Here is a 7,252-nt window from a genome sequence, read left to right as displayed (position 1 = left end):
TTTATGTATAAACACACTTAGAAGAATTAATGATATTATATATCACATGAGTCATTTAAAACCTCATACGCTTTCATTAGAAAGTCTAACCTTTAACCTGGCTCAGTCAAGCAAATGCTTCATGATTTGAGTGTTTTCTGTATTTTAATGCTAAGTCCAAAACTTCTTTCTTAAATGTTTCTTTTTACCTCAATTTTTAGCTTTGTCTAAAGCATTTGGAATTTCTCTATCACTCATTGAAAATATCCATCAGGAAGAACCAATAAAACTCAGAAAGCTTATGCCACCCAAACAGAACATTCTTAGAGAAGTCCAGACAGTGATTAGTGACAGTTTAGGTTAAGCGGCTGTAACAAAGACACCAAAATACAGTGGTTTGAACAAAATGAAATTGTATTTGTCTTTCATGAAACAGTTCAGAGATACACTTTTAGGCCATAATACCATCCAAGATCAAGATTCTATTTTTTTTTTCTTCCCTCTGCATCTCTTGGAAAGGAGTCTTCGAATATGGTCAAAATTTAATCCCCAGGATACATCTGGGCCCCAGCCAGCTAGTAGCTGGAAAGATGGAAAATAGAAGGTGAACAGTTTCCCCTTAAAGAAGTGGCACAGAAGTTGCCTGATCACTTCTGCACACATTCTGTTGGCAAAGAAACCTTCTGATATACTGTTGCAAAAAACCTGGAAAACGTCATCTCTAGCTGGGAAGCTATGTGCCTAGCTGAAATTCAGAGTTCTCTTCCTGAAGGAAAAGGAGGGAGGATGCCAGGGGCCACTGTCGGCTCTGCCACCGAGAGTCTTCCCTGAAGAGCTACAGGGGGCACTCTTCCAAGATGTCCATGGCTCACCAAACCAAGTCCCATGCTCACGTCAGTTTGGGGATCACTGGATTAAAGAAGGTGTTCTTCACAGGCAGACTTTCCAGAGCACCAAATTCACTAATGTTTGAACTCTGTGAGGGCAGAATATCTTTGCTCCACTTCCTAAGTCGCTGTGACCAGCACCCATGTTTGAAAGGCCAACTCTCAGGGCTAAGTCTACGTAGAACACATTCTAGGAACCTCTACTCTCGAATGCTCTATTAAATTCATTAGTTTAGTTACATATAAAATTCAACCAGGTGAAAACGAAAGCATTGCCATGTTCACACATAGTTCTCTCAGAGCTTCACAACTGCAGACTGCGTATTTGAGTTCAGAGGTCACCGCTCAACACGGTACCACGATAAGACTAGCAATGGAGATTCTGGCCGTGGTCAAATAACTGATAAGTTCAGGACACCATCTTGCTTTGCCTATAAAAAGGGGGAAAGAATGAAAGATCAGATAAATGCAAATGTTAGGCCTCATACATAGGGACTATCCAGTGGGTTTAGGGTCCATTCCACTCTAAGTCACTAAGTCTAGAGAACCAGGTTCATAGGGCCACAAATCAAACAGTTCCAGATCTGGAATGTCAGTTAAAAGTGTTTATGATGCCAAACCAATGCCTTTCAACACACCATGCTACAGGGCTGTGCCTGCTCGATAGAGCCCGGGGTTATCACCTGTGCACACACTGCTGGGGTTCACAGTGGGGCACTGGAGGCTGAACGGCATGACCTTTGCTCTGTAGGCCAACACCACCAAGACTAGTTCACAAAACAGACCACGAGCAGAGTGATCACTACTGCTTATCTTTAAGGAAAGTCGAGAGTCTAAGACACTCTTGGATCATCATTCAAGAAATGAATACCCAGCCGGGCACAGGAAGGTGCATGCCTGTAATCCCGGTGGCTCAGGAGGCTGAGTCAGGAGGGTCACAAGTTTAAAGCCAGCCTCTGCAATTTAGCGAGGCCCTAAGCAACTCATTGAGACCCTGTCTCAAAATAAAAAGGATTGGGGCTGTGAGTCAGTAGTTAAGCACCCCTGGGCTCAATCCCCAGTACCAAAATGAAAGAAAGAAGAAAGCAAGAATGGAAGGAAGGAAAAAGTAAGGGAGGGAGGGAGGGAGGGAGGGAGGACGAGAGAGAGAGAGAGAGAGAGAGAGAGAGAGAGAGAGAGAGAGAAAAGGAAAAAAGGAAGGGAGGGAGGGAGGGAGGGAGGAAAGGAAAGGGGGAGGGAGGGAAATGAACGCCTAATTGTGCCTCCTGAAGAATGGATTTTATATCATCTGTTCATCTCTGATTATCTCCATCAATAGGTAGTTTTCTTCAAACTGAAAGGGCACCATTTGCTAAAACTGTGTAAAAGAGACTTTGGAACCTTCCAGAAGAGGCTTCAAATCCCACCTTCACATTTCCCGGCATTGCAACTTAGATCCAGCTATCTAATGCATGCCTCAGTTTCCTTATCTATCATATAAAGATTGTAATATTTGCTTCACAATTTTTAATATGTATTTTTTTAGTTGTAAATGGGACACAATATTTTCATTTCAATTTTTTTGTGGTGCTGAGGATCGAACCCAGTGCCCATGTGTGCTAGGCAAGTGCTCTACCACTGAGCCCCAGCCCAGCCCCAGCCCTCACAATGTTTTTTGATAATAAAACAGAAAGTGGTAAAAAAAAAAAAAAAAGTGCCTGGCACAGTAGCTGGCATACAATAGAGGTCCTAAAAATGTTGGTGACTTTCATTCTTACCTCTCTTCCCCAACAGTGACTAAGAACACGCATGGCATCACACATCCACACCTATGAGCGAGTCCCTGCTCTGCGTCTTGCTGCTGTGTGATCTTTAGCCAGTTATTTAATCCCTTTAAGGTTCTGTTTCCTCATCCATAAACTGGAGTGTTCACCGAACTGACTAGATTATTAAGGAGGAAATGTAATATGAATAAAGCAGTAGTATACTGGCTGGCATATATCATATTTCATTAAAACGAAGGTTTCATCAATTTTAAGACACGTCCTGATTTTAGAAGATATTTAAATAGGGGGGAAATATGTGCATCATAGAATTGATAAACTGTGGCAGTAAATACTTATTAAATATTATTAAGAAGCCTTGTGTGAAAACCCACATGTAAAGTTTACAGAAATTGGAAAGATCATCAGCAGAAGGTGAAATGGAATGAGGAGAGTCAGCACTCGGCCACAACGTGGTGAGGCTGTGGGAAAGCAGAGGTGTGCTCCTGGAGCGAGGTACCAGGGAGGCTGTGGTAACTGGGCTCTAGGATGACGGAAAGGAAAAGCCTCCCAAAGAACTGACTCATGAATGAGGGGGCGGAAAAGGGAACAAAGAGTCTAACAGCCAGGAAAGGACATTCCAGACAGAGGAGAAAGCAACTGCAAAGTAATCGCCAGCACGGGGAGCAAGAGATAGCTCAGCTCCAGCGGAATGCAAATTGCTTTCATCCTGAATGAGAGAGTTCACAAAAATCCACATGGCCAGCAAAGATAAGCCCTCTCCCTTCCCGGGGGATGGCTTCCAAGTAAGGGAATTTAAATCCACTCAGAGAAAATCATAACATAAACGTATCTAATCGCCTAACCCTGTGGGATAATACGGAGGAGATGAATGAAATCCCTGGGGCGAAAAGAAAAATAGACTTGGAGAGCCTGCTTCCTAGAGAGACGTGTGCGCTCATCAAAGATCCGAAGATGACAAATCGGAGTGTCCTTCACGTTTCCAAGAGACTAATCCTCAACAAATCTATTAGCAAAGAGCTCATTCCTTTAAAAAATATGAATTTAAGCACATCTTATTTCTAGTCTAAGTTTTAAATTTTGCTTCACTGTCATAATAATGACTTCAGCTTTCTGCTTTTTTACCAGCTTACCACACTGAGTTTTATTCCATCAGTTTCTGAAAAAACATCAACTGGAATCTGTACACATTCTGAGGAATTGCATCTTTCACAAACAGAAAGAAATACACCGTAGATCTCAACTATTTGGAATCAGAAGACAACCAGTCTTTGTTTTAAAATTGTCAAAAGAAAAAGAAAAATCTCCTCAAAAAGGACGAGATAAAAGGAATACATTCTTTTAAAAAAAAAATATTCATTTTTTTAGTTGTAGTTACACACAATGTCTTTATTTTATTTATTTATGTTTATGTGGTGCTGAGGATCGAACCTGGGCCCTCACACGTGCTAGGTGAGCACTCTACCGCTGAGCCACAGCCCCAGCCCAGGAATACATTCTTATATTAAGAAAATCAACAATCTTCACTGAGCTCTTTGGCATAGAATATGGAACAACCTCCCAGAGTTTCTGTTGTACTATTGAAATATTCTACCTTCAGTCTTTCACATACACCTGCATAAACACTAAAGAACCAAAAAGAAAAGTGAACACTACTCATCAAAAGCACACTGGCAAATGCTTTTTGCTTTTAGACACCTTGTCTGTCATTACCCAAGACGGGAGTACTGAGACTTCCCCGCGACGTTACCAGGGTCACCCCTACGTGTGTAACATTGCTGTGTGGTTAGATTCCAGCAATGGACAGGGCAGTCAGAACTCAATGCCAGGAAGCGTCCGTGGTATTAGAAGATAAACTCTGGCACAGCAAGGCTTTCAAAAGTTGACTTAAGCAGATAGCAATTCCTGATTCGGGCAGCTGCAATCCAGACGTGCCTCAGGGGCTCCGTTGAAGGGCTAAAGGGAAGCTTTTATAAGGTGAACACAGACACAAGAGAAGGAAAATGTTTGTTGGGTGAAGTGGAGCCATAGCCTTATTTGGATCATTCTAATGGAAAGTCCCTTGTTAGAGGTTCGTCTTCCATTTCTGATTGGCTAAGTTTAAATTTCATTTTCCTAAAATCTTATGACCATTCACACGGAGTTGGGGAGGTTTGCTTACATAGAATCTACCCAGGTCTCTGGAGCTGCCTTGGACTAATGGCGTCTGTCAGGGAGAATTTCTTTTTTTTCTTCCTCACCCCTCACCAGTTCTTGGTTGGAATGGCCCTGTAGCAGAAGACAGATTAACGAGAGGATACAATTTATTAGCAGGCAGCACTCACTGTGCAAGAAAAGCTTGACAAAAAGTCACCCAAAGCAGCGGCTTGGAGTTCTGGCTCATAAAACATCAGCAACAAAGGACAATAAATTTGTGGAGAAATAACAGGAAAAGGAACAGGCTTTAGGCTCCTGAGCCATGAGACTGTAAGAGACTGAACCCCGGGGGATGCAATCAGAGGAAGGTTGGTGTGCAGATTCCTCAGTGCCCCCTCTGGGCTGGGTCTAGAGTTGTCTCCAGTGAAGAAGAATCGCACCCCACAGGTAGGCAGGAAAGGGAGAGGACAGAGAGAGTTTTTCCTCCACGTGCTACTTCTTAATTGCCTTCTGCTCAAAATTATTTTCTTATGTCAAAGAGGCATGTTTTGGATGACACAATCCAGCTGCAGTCACCTCTCAGTTGATTATTTAAAGTAAAAAGTAAATGAAACATGCCGTGCAGGTGGGTCCTGCCTGTGGAGATGGCATTTGAGAGGCTACTGATGGAATCCTGGAGCCCAAGAAACTGACACCAGTGATTTCACACACCTGTAGAGTCGGCCTGCCGTCTCCCAGGCCCTTATCCCATCCACCTTCCAAAAACCTCCAAATATAAATACCCAGTTTCCAGCCCCGTTTTAAGCCCTCCTTGACTATCCCATTCTTCGCTGGAGTTATTTTACCCGTCGCTGTGGAAGAGAGGAGACTCGGGGAATCAGGAGGAAAAGGACCTTCGTGGTAAAGAAGGTGATTGTGCCCCAGGCCCTGGTCCCTGCTGGAGCATTTTCCACCCTAGCCTTCCTTGTGCAAGTATTGTGACGTCTTTGAAGGCTTTTTCAAAATAGTCTTTCTCTGTTTCAAAAGCCTCATCTCCCTCTCGCTCCCCTAATCTCCAATCACCGGTTGAGGTTTTCCTGCTTTAGCTCTCTTTCTCTTGCTTCTCTGCAAGAATTTCCTCAAATCCCCAATACCCTCCTCTGCTATGTTTAGGTTCCTGAGCAATCAGCTGGGGGCAACATGTAATGATTTACAGCTTTACAACTTTCTTCACAGACTATTTTAAGAGAGATTTTTATGTCACAGAATTGAGCTGTTACAGACCAAGAGAAAGACTTTTACCTCTGTCATTAAACCCTTGCCTGGTGCAGTGGGTTTCCGTGCGTCCCCCCTCCTAGGGTCATGTCAGTGCTGAACCTGAGACCCAGGTAGATTGAAGAAACAAGAGCCTCAAGATGAAAGTGAGCATGAGAAATTAACAGAGAATCGACCATGAACTAAATATTTGACTTAGGAAAACTGTTTTTAAAAACAATGATTCCTCTTTTAAAGCAGAAAAAAAAAAACAGAAGAAAGCAAGATATACTTAATTAACTTTTCCATAAGGTCTGGGGCAGGCAGTGTAGGGAGGGATAAGTAAGCACATGGGAGGTAAACAATGGATAAGGGTGAAGGGGAGAGAGCAGGGGGAGAGCAGTGCAGGGATCCAAGGGCCAGAGGAGGTCTGCCCCGTTGGAATGCAGAGGCTGTTGATCTCTCCATGGGCATTCTGTTTTTTAAAAAAAAAAAAAAAAATCCTTGGGAAAGGTTATCTTCCTTGTTGTGAATATCCTTTTCTTTTTTTCTGACGTCCTCAAAATGAATCTACTTTCTCACATTCTGAGCCTGCATCCCAATCTTGCTCCCAAGGGTTGGTAAAATAATTGCAGCTAAAATGTCAACTTTATAGTCTAGAGCAGTTGAAGCTGGAGAAATGCCGAATTAAGTGGACTCAGCCCGTCTGTATTGCCAGAATTACCTAGTCCTTTAATATGCAGCATAGCTGTGGAGTGGGTGTGATGCCATAGTTTGGTTCTGAAATCCCCCAGGCCCAAGTGCTAAGGGCTTTGGCCCCTGTCTGTGGAGCTGTTGGCAGGTGGTGGAGCCTGTAGGAGGTGGGGCCTAGTGGGAGGAGGTTATGTCCTTGGGGGAATGTCCTTGAGGGGCTACTGGGACCCAGCCCTTTCCTGTCTCTCTGGAACCACGTTGTAAACTGGCCTACTCTGCTGCGTGCTTACGCCATGGTGTCCTCTGTCACCACTGGGCCAAGGCAACAAGGCCAAGCCACCATGAAACCATGAACCAAAATAAATCCTTTCCCTTATTATGTTGATTGTTCCAGGTATTTTGTCACAGTAATGGAAAACTGGTTATCACAGGTGAATACATTGCCATGGTTCCTAAATTTATTTTTCCAGAGAACTCTTCCTAAGTACCTTTTATTCTCCTTAGGGAAAATAAACACTTCTGGGAAATTCTGGATTCTCTGCTAATGCACAATATTCTGGT

The 7,252-nt window shown here is 43.3% G+C and overlaps 1 long non-coding RNA gene across 1 annotated transcript in view; it reads right to left on the bottom strand.

Moving 5' to 3' along the window:
• Nucleotides 1–375: 375 nt before the first annotated feature.
• The window catches only part of LOC144366548 (uncharacterized), a 31,715-nt gene continuing 24,838 nt past the window's right edge, over nt 376–7,252 (bottom strand). The window contains exon 2 of the long non-coding RNA XR_013425603.1: nt 376–1,297. This is a non-coding gene — a long non-coding RNA (uncharacterized LOC144366548). The remainder of the gene's footprint in view (nt 1,298–7,252) is intronic.

The sequence above is a fragment of the Ictidomys tridecemlineatus genome, chromosome 9 (assembly GCF_052094955.1).
Source record: "Ictidomys tridecemlineatus isolate mIctTri1 chromosome 9, mIctTri1.hap1, whole genome shotgun sequence".
In the NCBI taxonomy this organism is placed as follows: domain Eukaryota; kingdom Metazoa; phylum Chordata; class Mammalia; order Rodentia; family Sciuridae; genus Ictidomys; species Ictidomys tridecemlineatus.
The sequence above is the reverse complement of the archived record's forward strand: the minus strand, read 5'-3'. Positions and strand labels throughout refer to the sequence as shown.